The sequence below is a fragment of the Puntigrus tetrazona genome, chromosome 17 (genome assembly GCF_018831695.1).
Source record: "Puntigrus tetrazona isolate hp1 chromosome 17, ASM1883169v1, whole genome shotgun sequence".
NCBI lineage: Eukaryota > Metazoa > Chordata > Actinopteri > Cypriniformes > Cyprinidae > Puntigrus > Puntigrus tetrazona.
The window spans coordinates 20,251,404-20,273,045 of NC_056715.1; the positions used below are offsets into that span (position 1 = coordinate 20,251,404).

General features: G+C 44.6%; 6 non-coding genes and 2 pseudogenes across 6 annotated transcripts; all 8 read right to left on the reverse strand.

Annotated features, from left to right (window-relative positions):
* Positions 1 to 1,727: 1,727 nt before the first annotated feature.
* On the reverse strand, positions 1,728 to 1,846 carry LOC122362415. The gene has a single exon (XR_006253108.1). It is a non-coding gene; the product is annotated as a 5S ribosomal RNA (ribosomal RNA).
* A 1,402-nt stretch (positions 1,847 to 3,248) lies between these two features.
* Positions 3,249 to 3,367, reverse strand: LOC122362416. The gene has a single exon (XR_006253109.1). It is a non-coding gene; the product is annotated as a 5S ribosomal RNA (ribosomal RNA).
* A 1,394-nt stretch (positions 3,368 to 4,761) lies between these two features.
* LOC122362413 lies at positions 4,762 to 4,870 on the reverse strand (annotated as a pseudogene).
* Positions 4,871 to 6,274: 1,404 nt separating this feature from the next.
* Positions 6,275 to 6,394, reverse strand: LOC122362406. Its single transcript, XR_006253106.1, has one exon. It is a non-coding gene; the product is annotated as a 5S ribosomal RNA (ribosomal RNA).
* A 1,401-nt stretch (positions 6,395 to 7,795) lies between these two features.
* Positions 7,796 to 7,914, reverse strand: LOC122362404. The gene has a single exon (XR_006253104.1). It is a non-coding gene; the product is annotated as a 5S ribosomal RNA (ribosomal RNA).
* Positions 7,915 to 9,304: 1,390 nt separating this feature from the next.
* Positions 9,305 to 9,423, reverse strand: LOC122362424. The gene has a single exon (XR_006253117.1). It is a non-coding gene; the product is annotated as a 5S ribosomal RNA (ribosomal RNA).
* A 7,238-nt stretch (positions 9,424 to 16,661) lies between these two features.
* LOC122362412 lies at positions 16,662 to 16,782 on the reverse strand (annotated as a pseudogene).
* A 1,399-nt stretch (positions 16,783 to 18,181) lies between these two features.
* LOC122362405 lies at positions 18,182 to 18,299 on the reverse strand. Its single transcript, XR_006253105.1, has one exon. It is a non-coding gene; the product is annotated as a 5S ribosomal RNA (ribosomal RNA).
* Between the last annotated feature and the right edge of the window lie 3,343 nt (positions 18,300 to 21,642).

Genomic DNA, 21,642 nt, shown 5'->3' on the forward strand with positions numbered 1-21,642 from the left:
GCAGCTCTAAAGAGGTCGCAGAGAGAGAGAGAAGGTCTGTCTATCGCTCCCTGGAGGAGAAAGCAAGAACCCGACGTTGAGCTGTCCTCCACACAGCTTCCGAAGCAGAAAGGCGGCACAGAGAAGGGCAAAGCAAAGCAGCAGCAAATGTAAAAGGGTAAAGGAGCGAGCCAAAACAGTCGGCCTGGAGAAGACTTACGCTGACTGGTGAAGGAAAAGCAAAGCTTACAGCACCTGGTATTCCCAGGCGGTCTCCCATCCAAGTACTAACCAGGCGTCTTGCCCTGCTTAGCTTCTGAGATCGGAAAATCACTCAGGGTGGTATGGCCCTTCACCTGGTCTGTTCCTCGCTATTTAAAGAAGGCACCGGCAGCAGGCCAAAGGGCAGCAGAGTCAGCTTTTCCACTCCACTCTTTTCATGTCTTCTGCAACTCTTCGACATTGTCTGCCCGAGAAAAAGCGCCCCACTGGCAAACTTGGCGGAGCGCGGCGTTTACGCCGTCCCTCACCACGCCAAAACAACACGTCCATTTCCCTTATTTTTCACGCCTTCGTCCCTACATCAATGCCTTCCTTCCTTAATAAATCAACTCACATTAATTCAGTTGGAAGACAAACTGCGCTGACGCTGATAGCCACACTGAGTGCAAGTAAACGCAAGTCTATTTCTCAACGATATCAAATTAATCAGGCACCTTTATTTACATTTCAACCATATCCTGTCAAAGCACTCAACGCTATACAATTCGGAGCACAGAGTGTCAGTAATGTACAACCACCACGATGAACACTCCATTTCCAGCTAAAGGCGATCAAAACACCCATCGACATGAACAAAGAAACGTCGTTCGAGCGATCACCTGGCAAACAAACTAAAACTTCTAAAAGTTCTTTCACACGAACAAAATTAAATAAAACCTTTGACACCTGTTTAGAAATCGTAAAACTAAATAAATCAATAAAAACACCCACTGACATGAATAAAGAAACACCGTTCGGAGTGATCACGTGTCAAACAAACTAAAAGTAAAAAAAAAAAACTAAAAACTACAACAAGTAAAATGAAATAAAAACGGAATCAATTATTAAACAATGCAAACATAGACCAATTGAGTTCAACGAATCGTTGATCCTGAAGACATGGATCAGCATGTTCAGGTCGTTTGATTAGGGTCAGAGCTGAAATTTACAGGAGAGTGGATGTGGTGGATCTTATTTGAGGATTCCTGACGCAGGAAAAGGCAAATACGGATTTTGTAGTCAGGCACCCGAGAGGAAACAAATGGGGGCCTAATGTCGAAGGACTTAAAGCGGCCGTGCCTAGGATTTCTTTAAACGAATAAATAATTAGCTCTTTGGTTGATTCTTGAATTTCTTAAATCATTTGTTTATTTATTTATTTTTTCCCCGGTGCAGTTTGCATTCAAGCGGTTGGACTGACAAACAAGACTGGCAACCTCTCAAGTCGAAGAGAAGGGCCCGAGTTGCAAAGGAACGTGCAGCTCTAAAAGAGTCGCTGTAGAGAGAGAGAGAAGGTCTGTCTATCGCTCCCTGGAGGAGAAAGCAAGAATGACGACGTTGAGCTGTCCTCCGTCACAGCGACGAGCAGCAGAAAGCGGCACAGAGAAGGGCAAAGCAAAGCAGCAGCAAATGTAAAAGGGTAAAGGAGCGAGCCAAAACAGTCGGCCCCTGGAGAAGAGCGCCGCTGACTGGTGAAGGAAAAGCAAAGCTTACAGCACCTGGTATTCCCAGGCGGTCTCCCATCCAAGTACTAACCAGGCCCGCCCCTGCTTAGCTTCCGAGATCGGACGAGATCGGGCGTGCTCAGGGTGGTATGGCCGTAAGCGAAAGCAGCCCGCGAATGCGAGCTATTTAAAGAAGGCACCGGCAGCAGGCCAAAGACGCACACCAGCTTTTCCACTCCACTCTTTTCATGTCTTCTGCAACTCTTCGACATTGTCTGCCCGAGAAAAAGGCGCCCCACCGGCAAACTTGGCCGGCGCGGCGTTTACGCCGCCCCTCACCACGCCAAAACAACACGTCCATTTCCCCTTCTTTTTCACGCCTTCGTCCTACATCAATGCCTTCCTTCCTTAATAAATCAACTCACATTAATTCAGTTGGAAGACAAACATCGCTGACGCTGCGAGCCACACTGAGTGCAAGTAAACGCAAGTCTATTTCTCAACGATATCAAATTAATCAGGCACCTTTATTTACATTTCAACCATATCCTGTCAAAGCACTCAACGCGCTATACAATTCGGAGCACAGAGTGTCAGTAATGTACAACCACCACGATGAACACTCCATTTCCAGCTAAAAGCGATCAAAACACCCATCGACATGAACAAAGAAACGTCGTTCGAGCGATCACCTGGCAAACAAACTAAAACTTCTAAAAGTTCTTTCACACGAACAAAATTAAATAAAACCTTTGACACCTGTTTAGAAATCGTAAAAACTAAATAAATCAATAAAAAACACCCACTGACATGAATAAAGAAACACCGTTCGGAGTGATCACGTGTCAAACAAACTAAAAGTAAAAAAAAAAAACTAAAAACTACAACAAGTAAAATGAAATAAAAACGGAATCAATTATTAAACAATGCAAACATAGACCAATTGAGTTCAACGAATCGTTGATCCTGAAGACATGGATCAGCATGTTCAGGTCGTTTGATTAGGGTCAGAGCTGAAATTTACAGGAGAGTGGATGTGGTGGATCTTATTTGAGGATTCCTGACGCAGGAAAAGGCAAATACGGATTTTGTAGTCAGGCACCCCGAGAGGAAACAAATGGGGGCCTAATGTCGAAGGACTTAAAGCGGCCGTGCCTAGGATTTCTTTAAACGAATAAATAATTAGCTCTTCGGTTGATTCTTGAATTTCTTAAATCATTTGTTTATTTATTTATTTTTTCCCCGGTGCAGTTTGCATTCAAGCGGTTGGACTGACAAACAAGACTGGCAACCTCTCAAGTCGAAGAGAAGGGCCCGAGTTGCAAAGGAACGTGCAGCTCTAAAGAGGTCGCTGTAGAGAGAGAGAGAAGGTCTGTCTATCGCTCCCTGGAGGAGAAAGCAAGAATGACGACGTTGAGCTGTCCTCCGTCACAGCGACGAAGCAGAAAGGCGGCACAGAGAAGGGCAAAGCAAAGCAGCAGCAAATGTAAAAGGGTAAAGGAGCGAGCCAAAACAGTCGGCCCCTGGAGAAGAGCGCTCGCTGACTGGTGAAGGAAAAGCAAAAGCTTACAGCACCTGGTATTCCCAGGCGGTCTCCCATCCAAGTACTAACCAGGCCCGCCCCTGCTTAGCTTCCGAGATCGGACGAGATCGGGCGTGCTCAGGGTGGTATGGCCGTAAGCGAAAGCAGCCCGCGAATGCGAGCTATTTAAAGAAGGCACCGGCAGCAGGCCAAAGACGCACACCAGCTTTTCCACTCCACTCTTTTCATGTCTTCTGCAACTCTTCGACATTGTCTGCCCGAGAAAAAGGCGCCCCACCGGCAAACTTGGCCGGAGCGCGGCGTTTACGCCGTCCCTCACCACGCCAAAACAACACGTCCATTTCCCCTTCTTTTTCACGCCTTCGTCCCTACATCAATGCCTTCCTTCCTTAATAAATCAACTCACATTAATTCAGTTGGAAGACAAACATCGCTGACGCTGCGAGCCACACTGAGTGCAAGTAAACGCAAGTCTATTTCTCAACGATATCAAATTAATCAGGCACCTTTATTTACATTTCAACCATATCCTGTCAAAGCACTCAACGCTATACAATTCGGAGCACAGAGTGTCAGTAATGTACAACCACCACGATGAACACTCCATTTCCAGCTAAAGGCGATCAAAACACCCATCGACATGAACAAAGAAACGTCGTTCGGAGGCGATCACCTGGCAAACAAACTAAAACTTCTAAAAGTTCTTTCACACGAACAAAATTAAATAAAACCTTTGACACCTGTTTAGAAATCGTAAAAACTAAATAAATCAATAAAAAACACCCACTGACATGAATAAAGAAACACCGTTCGGAGTGATCACGTGTCAAACAAACTAAAAGTAAAAAAAAAAAAAAACTACAACAAGTAAAATGAAATAAAAGCGGAATCAATTATTAAACAATGCAAACATAGACCAATTGAGTTCAACGAATCGTTGATCCTGAAGACATGGATCAGCATGTTCAGGTCGTTTGATTAGGGTCAGAGCTGAAATTTACAGGAGAGTGGATGTGGTGGATCTTATTTGAGGATTCCTGACGCAGGAAAAGGCAAATCACGGATTTTGTAGTCAGGCACCCCGAGAGGAAACAAATGGGGGCCTAATGTCGAAGGACTTAAAGCGGCCGTGCCTAGGATTTCTTTAAACGAATAAATAATTAGCTCTTGGTTGATTCTTGAATTTCTTAAATCATTTGTTTATTTATTTATTTTTTCCCGGTGCAGTTTGCATTCAAGCGGTTGGACTGACAAACAAGACTGGCAACCTCTCAAGTCGAAGAAGGGCCCGAGTTGCAAAGGAACGTGCAGCTCTAAAGAGGTCGCTGTAGAGAGAGAGAAGGTCTGTCTATCGCTCCCTGGAGGAGAAAGCAAGAATGACGACGTTGAGCTGTCCTCCGTCACAGCGACGAAGCAGAAAGGCGGCACAGAGAAGGGCAAAGCAAAGCAGCAGCAAATGTAAAAGGGTAAAGGAGCGAGCCAAAACAGTCGGCCCCTGGAGAAGAGCGCCGCTGACTGGTGAAGGAAAAGCAAAGCTTACAGCACCTGGTATTCCCAGGCGGTCTCCCATCCAAGTACTAACCAGGCCCGCCCCTGCTTAGCTTCCGAGATCGGGCGTGCTCAGGGTGGTATGGCTGTCACAGCGAAAGCAGCCCGCGAATGCGAGCTATTTAAAGAAGGCACCGGCAGCAGGCCAAAGACGCACACCAGCTTTTCCACTCCACTCTTTTCATGTCTTCTGCAACTCTTCGACATTGTCTGCCCGAGAAAAAGGCGCCCCACCGGCAAACTTGGCCGGAGCGCGGCGTTTACGCCGTCCCTCACCACGCCAAAACAACACGTCCATTTCCCCTTCTTTTTCACGCCTTCGTCCCTACATCAATGCCTTCCTTCCTTAATAAATCAACTCACTTTAATTCAGTTGGAAGACAAACATCGCTGACGCTGCGAGCCACACTGAGTGCAAGTAAACGCAAGTCTATTTCTCAACGATATCAAATTAATCAGGCACCTTTATTTACATTTCAACCATATCCTGTCAAAGCACTCAACGCTATACAATTCGGAGCACAGAGTGTCAGTAATGTACAACCACCACGATGAACACTCCATTTCCAGCTAAAGGCGATCAAAACACCCATCGACATGAACAAAGAAACGTCGTTCGGAGCGATCACCTGGCAAACAAACTAAAACTTCTAAAAGTTCTTTCACACGAACAAAATTAAATAAAACCTTTGACACCTGTTTAGCAATCGTAAAAACTAAATAAATCAATAAAAAACACCCACTGACATGAATAAAGAAACACCGTTCGGAGTGATCACGTGTCAAACAAACTAAAAGTAAAAAAAAAAAAAACTAAAAACTACAACAAGTAAAATGAAATAAAAACGGAATCAATTATTAAACAATGCAAACATAGACCAATTGAGTTCAACGAATCGTTGATCCTGAAGACATGGATCAGCATGTTCAGGTCGTTTGATTAGGGTCAGAGCTGAAATTTACAGGAGAGTGGATGTGGTGGATCTTATTTGAGGATTCCTGGCGCAGGAAAAGGCAAATACGGATTTTGTAGTCAGGCACCCGAGAGGAAACAAATGGGGGCCTAATGTCGAAGGACTTAAAGCGGCCGTGCCTAGGATTTCTTTAAACGAATAAATAATTAGCTCTTTGGTTGATTCTTGAATTTCTTAAATCATTTGTTTATTTATTTATTTTTTCCCGGTGCAGTTTGCATTCAAGCGGTTGGACTGACAAACAAGACTGGCAACCTCTCAAGTCGAAGAGAAGGGCCCGAGTTGCAAAGGAACGTGCAGCTCTAAAGAGGTCGCTGTAGAGAGAGAGAAGGTCTGTCTATCGCTCCCTGGAGGAGAAAGCAAGAATGACGACGTTGAGCTGTCCTCCGTCACAGCGGACGAAGCAGAAAGGCGGCACAGAGAAGGGCAAAGCAAAGCAGCAGCAAATGTAAAAGGGTAAAGGAGCGAGCCAAAACAGTCGGCCCCTGGAGAAGAGCGCTCGCTGACTGGTGAAGGAAAAGCAAAGCTTACAGCACCTGGTATTCCCAGGCGGTCTCCCATCCAAGTACTAACCAGGCCCGCCCCTGCTTAGCTTCCGAGATCGGACGAGATCGGGCGTGCTCAGGGTGGTATGGCCTGTAAGCGAAAGCAGCCCGCGAATGCGAGCTATTTAAAGAAGGCACCGGCAGCAGGCCAAAGACGCACACCAGCTTTTCCACTCCACTCTTTTCATGTCTTCTGCAACTCTTCGACATTGTCTGCCCGAGAAAAAGGCGCCCCACCGGCAAACTTGGCGGAGCGCGGCGTTACGCCGCCCTCACCACGCCAAAACAACACGTCCATTTCCCCTTCTTTTTCACGCCTTCGTCCCTACATCAATGCCTTCCTTCCTTAATAAATCAACTCACATTAATTCAGTTGGAAGACAAACATCGCTGACGCTGCGAGCCACACTGAGTGCAAGTAAACGCAAGTCTATTTCTCAACGATATCAAATTAATCAGGCACCTTTATTTACATTTCAACCATATCCTGTCAAAGCACTCAACGCTATACAATTCGGAGCACAGAGTGTCAGTAATGTACAACCACCACGATGAACACTCCATTTCCAGCTAAAAGCGATCAAAACACCCATCGACATGAACAAAGAAACGTCGTTGGAGCGATCACCTGGCAAACAAACTAAAACTTCTAAAAGTTCTTTCACACGAACAAAATTAAATAAAACCTTTGACACCTGTTTAGAAATCGTAAAAACTAAATAAATCAATAAAAACACCCACTGACATGAATAAAGAAACACCGTTCGAGTGATCACGTGTCAAACAAACTAAAAGTAAAAAAAAAAAACTAAAAACTACAACAAGTAAAATGAAATAAAAACGGAATCAATTATTAAACAATGCAAACATAGACCAATTGAGTTCAACGAATCGTTGATCCTGAAGACATGGATCAGCATGTTCAGGTCGTTTGATTAGGGTCAGAGCTGAAATTTACAGGAGAGTGGATGTGGTGGATCTTATTTGAGGATTCCTGACGCAGGAAAAGGCAAATACGGATTTTGTAGTCAGGCACCCGAGAGGAAACAAATGGGGGCCTAATGTCGAAGGACTTAAAGCGGCCGTGCCTAGGATTTCTTTAAACGAATAAATAATTAGCTCTTCGGTTGATTCTTGAATTTCTTAAATCATTTGTTTATTTATTTATTTTTTCCCCGGTGCAGTTTGCATTCAAGCGGTTGGACTGACAAACAAGACTGGCAACCTCTCAGAGTCAAGAGAAGGGCCCGAGTTGCAAAGGAACGTGCAGCTCTAAAGAGGTCGCTGTAGAGAGAGAGAGAGAAGGTCTGTCTATCGCTCCCTGGAGGAGAAAGCAAGAATGACGACGTTGAGCTGTCCTCCGTCACAGCGACAGCGAAGCAGAAAGGCGGCACAGAGAAGGGCAAAGCAAAGCAGCAGCAAATGTAAAAGGGTAAAGGAGGTGCCAAAACAGTCGGCCCCTGGAGAAGAGCGCTCGCTGACTGGTGAAGGAAAAGCAAAAGCTTACAGCACCTGGTATTCCCAGGCGGTCTCCCATCCAAGTACTAACCAGGCCCGCCCCTGCTTAGCTTCCGAGATCGGACGAGATCGGGCGTGCTCAGGGTGGTATGGCCGTCAGCGAAAGCAGCCCGCGAATGCGAGCTATTTAAAGAAGGCACCGGCAGCAGGCCAAAGACGCACACCAGCTTTTCCACTCCGCTCTTTTCATGTCTTCTGCAACTCTTCGACATTGTCTGCCCGAGAAAAAGGCGCCCACCGCAAACTTTGCCGGCGCGGCGTTTACGCCGTCCCTCACCACGCCAAAACAACACGTCCATTTCCCCTTCTTTTTCACGCCTTCGTCCCTACATCAATGCCTTCCTTCCTTAATAAATCAACTCACTTTAATTCAGTTGGAAGACAAACATCGCTGACGCTGCGAGCCACACTGAGTGCAAGTTTGCGCAAGTCTATTTCTCAACGATATCAAATTAATCAGGCACCTTTATTTACATTTCAACCATATCCTGTCAAAGCACTCAACGCTATACAATTCGGAGCACAGAGTGTCAGTAATGTACAACCACCACGATGAACACTCCATTTCCAGCTAAAGGCGATCAAAACACCCATCGACATGAACAAAGAAAGCGTGCGTTCGGAGCGATCACCTGGCAAACAAACTAAAACTTCTAAAAGTTCTTTCACACAAACAAAATTAAATAAAACCTTTGACACCTGTTTAGCAATCGTAAAAACTAAATAAATCAATAAAAACACCCACTGACATGAATAAAGAAACACCGTTCGGAGTGATCACGTGTCAAACAAACTAAAAGTAAAAAAAACTAAAAACTACAACAAGTAAAATGAAATAAAAACGGAATCAATTATTAAACAATGCAAACATAGACCAATTGAGTTCAACGAATCGTTGATCCTGAAGACATGGATCAGCATGTTCAGGTCGTTTGATTAGGGTCAGAGCTGAAATTTACAGGAGAGTGGATGTGGTGGATCTTATTTGAGGATTCCTGACGCAGGAAAAGGCAAATACGGATTTTGTAGTCAGGCACCCGAGAGAAACAAATGGGGGCCTAATGTCGAAGGACTTAAAGCGGCCGTGCCTAGGATTTCTTTAAGCGAATAAATAATTAGCTCTTGGTTGATTCTTGAATTTCTTAAATCATTTGTTTATTTATTTATTTTTTCCCGGTGCAGTTTGCATTCAAGCGGTTGGACTGACAAACAAGACTGGCAACCTCTCAAGTCGAAGAGAAGGGCCCGAGTTGCAAGGAACGTGCAGCTCTAAAGAGGTCGCTGTAGAGAGAGAGAGAAGGTCTGTCTATCGCTCCTGGAGGAGAAAGCAAGAATGACGACGTTGAGCTGTCCTCCGTCACAGCGGCGAAGCAGAAAGGCGGCACAGAGAAGGGCAAAGCAAAGCAGCAGCAAATGTAAAAGGGTAAAGGAGCGAGCCAAAACAGTCGGCCCCTGGAGAAGAGCGCTCGCTGACTGGTGAAGGAAAAGCAAAGCTTACAGCACCTGGTATTCCCAGGCGGTCTCCCATCCAAGTACTAACCAGGCCCGCCCCTGCTTAGCTTCCGAGATCAGACGAGATCGGGCGTGCTCAGGGTGGTATGGCCATAAGCGAAAGCAGCCCGCGAATGCGAGCTATTTAAAGAAGGCACCGGCAGCAGGCCAAAGACGCACACCAGCTTTTCCACTCCACTCTTTTCATGTCTTCTGCAACTCTTCGACATTGTCTGCCCGAGAAAAAGGCGCCCCACCGGCAAACTTGACGGAGCGCGGCGTTTACGCCGTCCTCACCACGCCAAAACAACACGTCCATTTCCCCTTCTTTTTCACGCCTTCGTCCCTACATCAATGCCTTCCTTCCTTAATAAATCAACTCACATTAATTCAGTTGGAAGACAAACATCGCTGACGCTGCGAGCCACACTGAGTGCAAGTAAACGCAAGTCTATTTCTCAACGATATCAAATTAATCAGGCACCTTTATTTACATTTCAACCATATCCTGTCAAAGCACTCAACGCTATACAATTCGGAGCACAGAGTGTCAGTAATGTACAACCACCACGATGAACACTCCATTTCCAGCTAAAGGCGATCAAAACACCCATCGACATGAACAAAGAAAGCGTCGTTCGGAGCGATCACCTGGCAAACAAACTAAAACTTCTAAAAGTTCTTTCACACGAACAAAATTAAATAAAACCTTTGACACCTGTTTAGAAATCGTAAAAACTAAATAAATCAATAAAAACACCCACTGACATGAATAAAGAAACACCGTTCGGAGTGATCACGTGTCAAACAAACTAAAAAAAAAAAAAAACTAAAAACTACAACAAGTAAAATGAAATAAAAACGGAATCAATTATTAAACAATGCAAACATAGACCAATTGAGTTCAACGAATCGTTGATCCTGAAGACATGGATCAGCATGTTCAGGTCGTTTGATTAGGGTCAGAGCTGAAATTTACAGGAGAGTGGATGTGGTGGATCTTATTTGAGGATTCCTGACGCAGGAAAAGGCAAATACGGATTTTGTAGTCAGGCACCCGAGAGGAAACAAATGGGGGCCTAATGTCGAAGGACTTAAAGCGGCAGGAAAATCAGACCATACTTAATCAGAACAAATAATTAGATCCTCGTCCAGGCACTAGTCCTGAGCAGACTGGATCATTTGTTTATTTATTTATGGCCTCCCAGCCTCTGCAGTTTGACCTCTTCAGATGGTCTGACAATGCAAGACTGGGGTGGTCTTCAAGTCGAAGAGAAGGGGAGTTGCCCACGCCACACGTGCAGCTCTTCAAAGAGGTCGCTTAGACTGGCTTCCTATAGATGTCTGCATCAAATTCAAATCCCTGATGCTGGAAAGCAAGAATCACGACGTTGAGCTGTCCTCCGTCACAGCGACTTACAGAAAGGCGGCACATTGAAGGGCATAGCAAAGCAGCAGCAAATGTAAAACGGTCTGCAAGCCGAAAGAGTCGGCCCCAGAAGAGCTTCGCTGACTGGTGAAGGAAAATCAAGCTTACAGCACCTGGTCACCTGGTCTGTCTCCCATCCAAGTACTAACCAGATCCGCCCCATTAGCTTCCAGATCGGACGAGATCGGGCGTGCTCAGGTGGTATGGCAGTAAGCAAAAGCAGCCCTCAAAAGCTATTTAAAGAAGGCACCGCAGCAGGCCAAAACATTGATAGCACTCTCTTCACTCTTTTCATGTCTTCTCCTGCTCCTTCTATCATTGTATGCCCGAGAAAAAAAAAAAAAAAAAACTTGGCCTTGTGCGGCGTTACGCCGTCCCTCACCACGCCAAAACAAGACGTCCATTTCCCCTTCTTTTTCACTTATCCCACATCAATGCCTTCCTTTTTAATAAATCAACTCACTTTAATTCAGTTGAAGACAAACATCGCTGACGCTGCGAGCCACACTGAGTGCAAGTAAGCGCAAGTCTATTTCTCAACGATATCAAATTAATCAGGCATCTTTAACATTTCAACCATATCCTGTCAAAGCACTCAACGCTATACAATTCGGAGCACAGAGTGTCAGTAATGTACAACCACCACGATGAACACTCCATTTCAGCTAAAGGCGATCAAAACACCCATCGACATGAACAAAGAAACGTCGTTCGGAGCGATCACCTGGCAAACAAACTAAAACTTCTAAAAGTTCTTTCACACAAACAAAATTAAATAAAACCTTTGACACCTGTTTAGCAATCGTAAAAACTAAATAAATCAATAAAAACACCCACTGACATGAATAAAGAAACACCGTTCGAGTGATCACGTGTCAAACAAACTAAAAGTAAAAAAAAAAAACTAAAAACTACAACAAGTAAAATGAAATAAAAACGGAATCAATTATTAAACAATGCAAACATAGACCAATTGAGTTCAACGAATCGTTGATCCTGAAGACATGGATCAGCATGTTCAGGTCGTTTGATTAGGGTCAGAGCTGAAATTTACAGGAGAGTGGATGTGGTGGATCTTATTTGAGGATTCCTGACGCAGGAAAAGGCAAACACGGATTTTGTAGTCAGGCACCCCGAGAGGAAACAAATGGGGGCCTAATGTCGAAGGACTTAAAGCGGCCGTGCAGGAAAATCAGACCATACTTAATCAGAACTGCGGTTGATTCTTGATTTCTTAAATCCTCGCCCAGGCACTAGTCCCGGAGCAGACTGGATTACTGCAACGCCCTCCTTGCTGGCCTCTCAGCCTCTACAACCAGACCTCTTCAGATGGTCCAGAATGCAGCGGCTAGGAGGTGGTCTTCAACGAGCCAAGGAGGGCCCACGTCACATCCCTCTTCATTAGTTTACACTGGCTTCCTATAGATGCCGCATCAAATTCAAAGCCCTGATGCTGGCCTACAGGACAATCACAGGCAAAGCAAAGCAGCAGCAAACTTACACTCACTAATTGAATCATATGTTCCTCCAGGTGCCTACGCTCTGCAAGCGAAAAGCAAAGGCGTCTTGCAGTGCCTTCCCAAAAAGGTGCAAAATCACTCAGGCCCGCACCTTCACCTGGTCTGTTCTCGCTCAGGGGTGGAACGATCTGCCCATTACCACTAGCGGCATTTAAAGTCACTAGCAGTCTTCCAAAACGCAACTCAAACTCATCTTTCCACTTGCAATCTTGACCCAACATTGATAGCACTCTCGACATTGTCTGCCCGAGAAAAAGGCTTCTTCTTCTTCTCCTGCTCCTTCCTATCCTTTTATTGTTTAAAACAACAAAAAAAAAAAAAGCCTTGTGTCAATGCCTTCCTTAGGTAAGAAAAGACCCACTCAATTCAGTTGGAAGACTACTGCCTTTTGCTGATATTAAGCCACTTCTATATGCCTAACCAAGTCATTTGTCAACGATATCAAATGGATCAGGCACCTGCTAAATTTAAATGTAAACCATAAATGTCAAAGCACTCAACGCTATACAATTCGGAGCACAGAGTGTCAGTAATGTACAACCACCACGATGAACACTCCATTTCCAGCTAAAGCGATCAAAACACCCATCGACATGAACAAAGAAACGTCGTTCGGAGCGATCACCTGGCAAACAAACTAAAACTTCTAAAAGTTCTTTCACACGAACAAAATTAAATAAAACCTTTGACACCTGTTTAGCAATCGTAAAAACTAAATAAATCAATAAAAACACCCACTGACATGAATAAAGAAACACCGTTCGGAGTGATCACGTGTCAAACAAACTAAAAGTAAAAAAAAAAAAAACTAAAAAACTACAACAAGTAAAATGAAATAAAAACGGAATCAATTATTAAACAATGCAAACATAGACCAATTGAGTTCAACGAATCGTTGATCCTGAAGACATGGATCAGCATGTTCAGGTCGTTTGATTAGGGTCAGAGCTGAAATTTACAGGAGAGTGGATGTGGTGGATCTTATTTGAGGATTCTGACGCAGGAAAAGGCAAATACGGATTTTGTAGTCAGGCACCCCGAGAGGAAACAAATGGGGCCTAATGTCGAAGGACTTAAAGCGGCAGGAAAATCAGACCATACTTGGTTGATTCTTGACGCTTACACAGATCCTCGTTTAGGCACTAGTCCTGGAGCAGACTGGATTACTGTTGGACTGCAAACAAGACTGGCAACCTTGCTGGCCTCCCAGCCTCTGCAACCAGACCTCTTCAGATGGTCCAGAATGCAGAGCTAGAGAAGGTCTTCTAACGAACCAAGGAGGGCCCACACCACGTTGAGCTCTTCATTAGTTTACACTGGACGAAGCAGATGCCCGCATCAAATTCAAATCCCTGATGCAAATGTAAAAGGGTAAAGGAGCGAGCCACAGAGTCCGCCCCTCGTGCTTTAGCACTCGCTGAATGGTGAATCAGCAAAAGCTTACAGCTCCAGGTATTCCTACGCTCTGCAAAGTACTAACCAGGCGTCTTGCAGTAGCTTCCGAAAAGGTGCAAAAGACTCGGGCGCACCTTCACCTGGTCTGTTCCTCGCTGGTGGAAGCGATCCGCCCATTACCACTAGGGCAGCAGAGTCACTAGCAGTCTTCAGCGCACACCAACTTCAAAACTCATCTTTTCGTCTTTGCAACTGACCCAACATTGATAGCCCGAAAAAGGCTTCACCTTCTTCTTCTCCTGCTCCTTCCTATCCTTTTATCTCACACGCCAAAACAAACGTCCAAAAAAAGCCTTGTTTCACGCCTAGGTAAGACAATGCCTTCCTTCCTTAATAAATCAACTGCACTAATTCAGTTTTGCTGATATTAATTTGCTTCTATATGCCACACTGAGTGCAAGTGTCGCAAGTTGGATAAAGGCGTCTGCTAATCATGCACTAAATGTAAACCATATGCAAAGCACTCAACGCTATACAATTCGGAGCACAGAGTGTCAGTAATGTACAACCACCACGATGAACACTCCATTTCCAGCTAAAGGCGATCAAAACACCCATCGACATGAACAAAGAAACGTCGTTCGAGCGATCACCTGGCAAACAAACTAAAACTTCTAAAAGTTCTTTCACACGAACAAAATTAAATAAAACCTTTGACACCTGTTTAGCAATCGTAAAAACTAAATAAATCAATAAAAAACACCCACTGACATGAATAAAGAAACACCGTTCGGAGTGATCACGTGTCAAACAAACTAAAAGTAAAAAAAAACTAAAAACTACAACAAGTAAAATGAAATAAAACGGAATCAATTATTAAACAATGCAAACATAGACCAATTGAGTTCAACGAATCGTTGATCCTGAAGACATGGATCAGCATGTTCAGGTCGTTTGATTAGGGTCAGAGCTGAAATTTACAGGAGAGTGGATGTGGTGGATCTTATTTGAGGATTCCTGACGCAGGAAAAGGCAAATACGGATTTTGTAGTCAGGCACCCCGAGAGGAAACAAATGGGGGCCTAATGTCGAAGGACTTAAAGCGGCAGGAAAATGGTTTCTTTATACGAATAAATAATTAGCTCTTCGGTTGATTCTTGAATTTCTTAAATCATTTGTTTATTTATTTATTTTTTCCCGGTGCAGTTTGCATTCAAGCGGTTGGACTGACAAACAAGACTGGCCAACCTCAAGTCGAAGAGAAGGCCCGAGTTGCAAAGGAACGTGGCTCTAAAGAGGTCGCTGTAGAGAGAGAGAAGGTCTGTCTATCGCTCCCAAGGAGGAGAAAGCAAGAATGACGACGTTGAGCTGTCCTCCGTCACACTGGCGAAGCAGAAAGGCGGCACAGAGAAGGGCAAAGCAAAGCAGCCAAATGTAAAGGGTAAAGGAGCGAGCCAAAACAGGCTCAGCTCCTGGAGAAGAGCGGCTCGCTGACTGGTGAAGGAAAAGCAAATGTTACAGCACCTGGTATTCCCAGGCGGTCTCCCATCCAAGTACTAACCAGGCCCGCCCCTGCTCAGCTTCCGAGATGACAAAATCGGGCGTGCTCACCTTCACCTGGTGTTGGCCGTGGAAGCGATCTGCCCATTACCACTAGGGCATTTAAAGAAGTCACTAGCAGCAGGCCAAAACCAACTCAACACCAGCTTTTCCACTCCACTTTTCATGTCTCTGCAACCTTCGACATTGTCTGATAGAAAAAGGCTTCCACCGGCAAACTTGGCCGGAGGCTTCGGCGTTTACGCCGCCCCTCAAAACGCCAAAAAAAAAAAGCCATTTGTTTTCTTCGTCCCTAAGACAATGCCTTCCTTCCTTAATAAATCAACTCACTTAATTCAGTTGGAAGACAAACTTTGCTGATATGCGAGCCACACTGAGTGCAAGTATGCGCAAGTCTATTTCTCAACGATATCAAATTAATCAGGCACTGCTAAATTTAAATTTCAACCATATCCTGTCAAAGCACTCAACGCTATACAATTCGGAGCACAGAGTGTCAGTAATGTACAACCACCACGATGAACACTCCATTTCCAGCTAAAGGCGATCAAAACACCCATCGACATGAACAAAGAAACGTCATTGGAGCGATCACCTGGCAAACAAACTAAAACTTCTAAAAGTTCTTTCACACGAACAAAATTAAATAAAACCTTTGACACCTGTTTAGCAATCGTAAAACTAAATAAATCAATAAAAACACCCACTGACATGAATAAAGAAACACCGTCGAGTGATCACGTGTCAAACAAACTAAAAGTAAAAAAAAAAAACTAAAAACTACAACAAGTAAAATGAAATAAAAGCGGAATCAATTATTAAACAATGCAAACATAGACCAATTGAGTTCAACGAATCGTTGATCTTGAAGACATGGATCAGCATGTTCAGGTCGTTTGATTAGGGTCAGAGCTGAAATTTACAGGAGAGTGGATGTGGTGGATCTTATTTGAGGATTCCTGAGCGCAGGAAAAGGCAAATCACGGTTTTGTAGTCAGGCACCCGAGAGGAAACAAATGGGGCCTAATGTCGAAGGACTTAAGCGGCCGTGAAAATCAGTTTCTTTAAACGAATAAATAATTAGCTCTTCGTTCCAGGCACTTGAATTTCTTAAATCATTTGTTTATTTATTTATTTTTTCCCGGTGCAGTTTGCATCCAAGCCAGTTGGACTGACAAACAAGACTGGCAACCTCAGAGTCGAAGAGAAGGGCAGAGTTGCAAAGGAACGTGCAGCTCTAAAGAGGTCGCTGTAGAGAGAGGGTCTGTCTATCGCTCCCTCAGGAGAAAGCAAGAATGGCTTCCGTTGAGCTGTCCTCCGTCACAATTCATGGAAGCAGAATGCTGGCACAGAGGAGAGGGCAAAGCAAAGCAGCAGCAAATGTAAAGGGTAAAGGAGCGACAAAAATTGCCCCTGGAGAAGAGCTTCAGGTGACTGGTAAAGGGAAAGCAAAAGCTTACAGCACCTGGTATTCCCAGGCGGTCTCCCATCCAAGTACTAACCAGGCTCGCCTCCTGCTTAGCTTCCGAGATCGGACGAGATCGGGCGTGCTCAGGGTGAGTATGGCCGTCAACCAAAGCAGCCCGCGATTACGAGCTATTTAAAGAAGGCACCGGCAGCAGGCCAAAGACGCACACCAGCTTTTCCACTCCACTCTTTCATGTCTTCTGCAACTCTTCGACATTGTCTGCCCGGAGAGAAAAGGCGCCCCACCGGCAAACTTGGCGGAGCGCGGCGTTTACGCGTCCTCACCACGCCAAAACAACACGTCCATTTCCCCTTCTTTTTCACGCTTCGTATCATCAATTCCTTCCTTCCAATAAATCAACTCACTTTAATTCAGTTGGAAGATTAACATCGCTGACGCTGCGAGCCACACTGAGTGCAAGTAAGCGCAAGTCTATTTCTCAACGATATCAAATTAATCAGGCACCTTAAATTACATTTCAACCATATCCTGTCAAAGCACTCAACGCTATACAATTCGGAGCACAGAGTGTCAGTAATGTACAACCACCACGATGAACACTCCATTTCCAGCTAAAGGCGATCAAAACACCCATCGACATGAACAAAGAAACGTCGTTGGAGCGATCACCTGGCAAACAAACTAAAACTTCTAAAAGTTCTTTCACACGAACAAAATTAAATAAAACCTTTGACACCTGTTTAGAAATCGTAAAAAACTAAATAAATCAATAAAAACACCCACTGACATGAATAAAGCAAAACACCGTTCGGAGTGATCACGTGTCAAACAAACTAAAAGTAAAAAAAAACTAAAAACTACAACAAGTAAAATGAAATAAAAGCGGAATCAATTATTAAACAATGCAAACATAGACCAATTGAGTTCAGCGAATCGTTGATCCTGAAGACATGGATCAGCATGTTCAGGTCGTTTGATTAGGGTCAGAGCTGAAATTTACAGGAGAGTGTGATGTGGTGGATCTTATTTGAGGATTCCTGACGCGGGAAAAGGCAAATACGGATTTTGTAGTCAGGCACCCCGAGAGGAAACAAATGGGGCCTAATGTCGAAAGGACTTAAAGCGGCCAGTGCACTGGATTTCTTTAAGCGAATAAATAATTAGCTCTTCGGTTGATTCTTGAATTTCTTAAATCATTTGTTTATTTATTTATTTTTTCCCGGTGCAGTTTGCATTCAAGCGGTTGGACTGACAAACAAGACTGGCAACCTCTCAAGTCGAAGAGAAGGGCCCGAGTTGCAAAGGAACGTGCAGCTCTAAAGAGGTCGCTGTAGAGAGAGAGAAGGTCTGTCTATCACGCTCCCTGGAGGAGAAAGCAAGAATGACGACGTTGAGCTGTCCTCCGTCACAGCGATCAGCGAAGCAGAAAGGCGGCACAGAGAAGGGCAAAGCAAAGCAGCAGCAAATGTAAAAGGGTAAAGGAGCGAGCCAAAAGAGTCGGCCCCTGGAGTAAGAGCGCCGCTGACTGGTGAAGGAAAAGCAAAAGCTTACAGCACCTGGTATTCCCAGGCGGTCTCCCATCCAAGTACTAACCAGGCCCGCCCTGCTTAGCTTCCGAGATCGGACGAGATCGGGCGTGCTCAGGGTGGTATGGCCGTAAGCAAAAGCAACCCGCGAACGCGAGCTATTTAAAGAAGGCACCGGCAGCAGGCCAAAGACGCACACCAGCTTTTCCACTCCACTCTTTTCATGTCTTCTGCAACTCTTGACATTGTCTGCCCGAGAAAAGGCGCCCACCGGCAAACTTGGCCGGGCGCGGCGTTACGCCGCCCCTCACCACGCCAAAACAACACGTCCATTTCCCCCCTTCTTTTTCACGCCGTCCTACATCAATGCCTTCCTTCCTTTAAATAAATCAACTCACATTAATTCAGTTGGAAGACAAACATCGCTGACGCTTTGAGCCACACTGAGTGCAAGTAAACGCAAGTCTATTTCTCAACGATATCAAATTAATCAGGCACCTTTATTTACATTTCAACCATATCCTGTCAAAGCACTCAACGCTATACAATCCGGAGCACAGAGTGTCAGTAATGTACAACCACCACGATGAACACTCCATTTTCAGCTAAAAGCGCGATCAAAACACCCATCGACATGAACAAAAAGCGTCGTTCGGAGCGATCACCTGGCAAACAAACTAAAACTTCAAAAGTTCCTTCCTACCGAACAAAATTAAATAAAACCTTTGACACCTGTTTAGAAATCAGTAAAAACTAAATAAATCAATAAAAAACACCCACTGACATGAATAAAGAAACACCGTTCGGAGTGATCACGTGTCAAACAAACTAAAAGTAAAAAAAAACTAAAAACTACAACAAGTAAAATGAAATAAAAACGGGAATCAATTATTAAACAATGCAAACATAGACCAATTGAGTTCAGCGAATCGTTGATCCTGAAGACATGGATCAGCATGTTCAGGTCGCTTGATTAGGGTCAGAGCTGAAATTTACAGGAGAGTGGATGTGGTGGATCTTATTTGAGGATTCTGACGCAGGAAAAGGCAAATCACGGATTTTGTAGTCAGGCACCCCGAGAGGAAACAAATGGGGGCCTAATGTGAAGGACTTAAAGGCTGCAGCCTAGGATTTCATACTTATCAGAATTAGCTCCACAGTTTGATTCTCGCCCAATTTTCTTAAATCCTTTGCAGATTTATTTATTGCAACGCCTCAGTTTGCATTCACTCCCAGCCTCTACAACAAGACCTCTTCAACCTGGTCAAGTCGAAGAAGAAGCGGCTAGGGTGGTAGTCTGAACGTGCAGCTCTAAAGAGGTCCCTGCCAGACCTCTTCATTAAGTCTGTCTACTGGCTTTTCCTGGAGAGAAAGCAAGAATCAAACGTTGATGCTGTCCTCCGTCACAATCGACGAGGCAGAAAGGCGGCACAGAGAAGGACTTAGCAAACTCAGCAAATGTAAAGGGTAAATATGCGAGCCAAAACAGTGCCCCTGGAGAAGAGCGCTCGCTGACAAACGAAAAGCAAAAGCTTACAGCACCTGGCCTTCCCAGGCGGCTCCCATCAGTTCTAACCTGGCCCGCCCTTAGCTTCCGAGATCTGGACGTCGCAGGGTGGTATGGCCGTGAGCATTAGCACTAGAAGCAGCATTTAAAAGAGAGCACTAGCAGGCCAAAGACGCAACTCAAAAACTCATCTTTTCATGCTTTGCAACTGACTCAACATTGTCTGCCGAGGAAAAAGGCGCTTCACCGGCAAACTTCTCCTGCTCCTTCCTATCCGCCCCTCACCAAAAAAAAAAAAAAGTCCATTTGTCTTTTCACGTTAGGTAAGCATCAATGCCTTCCTTCCTTAATAAATCAACTCACATTAATTCAGTTGGAGAAGACAAACATCGCTGACGCTGTTTCTATGCAAATGCCTACAAGTCTATTTCTCAACGATATCAAATTAATCAGGCACCTTTAATTACATAAATGTGTAACCATATCCTGTCAAAGCACTCAACGCTATACAATTCGGAGCACAGAGTGTCAGTAATGTACAACCACCACGATGAACACTCCATTTCAGCTAAAGGCGATCAAAACACCCATCGACATGAACAAAGAAACGTCGCTCGAGCGATCACCTGGCAAACAAACTAAAACTTCTAAAAGTTCTTTTCACACGAACAAAAATTAAATAAAACCTTTGACACCTGTTTAGAAATCGAAAAACTAAATAAATCAATAAAAAACACCCACTGACATGAATAAAGAAACACCGCTCGGAGTGATCATCACGTGTCAAACAAACTAAAAGTAAAAAAAAAACTAAAAACTACAACAAATGTAAAATGAAATAAAAACGGAATCAATTATTAAACAATGCAAACATAGACCAATTGAGTTCAATCGAATCGTTGATCTTGAAGACATGGATCAGCATGTTCAGGTCGTTTGATTAGGGTCAGAGCTGAAATTTACAGGAGAGTGGATGTGGTGGATCTTATTTGAGGATTCCTGGACGCAGGAAAAGGCAAATACGGATTTTGTAGTCAGGCACCCCGAGAGAAACAAATAGAGGGCCTAATGTCGTAAGGACTTAAAGCGGCACTCTAGAAAATCTAGACCAATAAATAATTAGAACTTCGCTGACATTTCTTAAATCATTTCGTCCAGGCATTTATTTTTTCCCTGAGCAGACTGGATCAAGCGGTTGGACTGACAAACAAGACTGGCAACCTCAGCGGCTCTAGAAGGGCCCGACCTCTTCAGATGGCTCTAAAGAGGTCGCAGAGAGAGGAGAAGGTCTGTCTATCGCTCCAGGAGGGAGAAAGTCAAGCACGACCTCTTCATTGAGTGTCCTCACACTGGTAAGCAGAAAGCGGCATATGAGGAATCAAATTCAAAGCAGCTGCAAAATGTAAAAGGCCAAAGCAGGCGAGCCACAGAGTCGGCCCCTCGAGGAAGACACTCACTAATGAAGGAAAATCATATGTTACAGCTCCAGGTATTCCCAGGGCAGTCGCCATCCAGTACTAACGAAGCCACGCCTTGCAGTGCCGAGGATCGACAGGAAAGGTGCAAAATCAGGTCGTTGGCCGCACCTTCACCTGGTCTGTTCCTCGCTGGTGCGAGAGACTGACTGCCCATTACCACTATTTGGCAGCTAGCAGGCCAAAGACGCACACCAGCTATTACACTCCACTCTTTTTCATGCCTTCTGCAACTCTTCGGATTTCTCGTGCTCTGCGCTTGACCGGGCAAACTTGGCTGATAGCACTCTTACTTCTTCTTCTTCACGCCAAAACAACACTTCCATATCCTTTTTTCACGCTTTCTCCCTACAAAAATGCCTTGTGTCTGCGTTAATAAGATCAACCCACTTCAATTCAGTTGGAACTTAAACACTACTGCCCTTTTGCTGATATTAATTTGCAAGTAAATGCACCACCTCATTTTATCAACGCTATGGATTAATCAGGCACCTAAA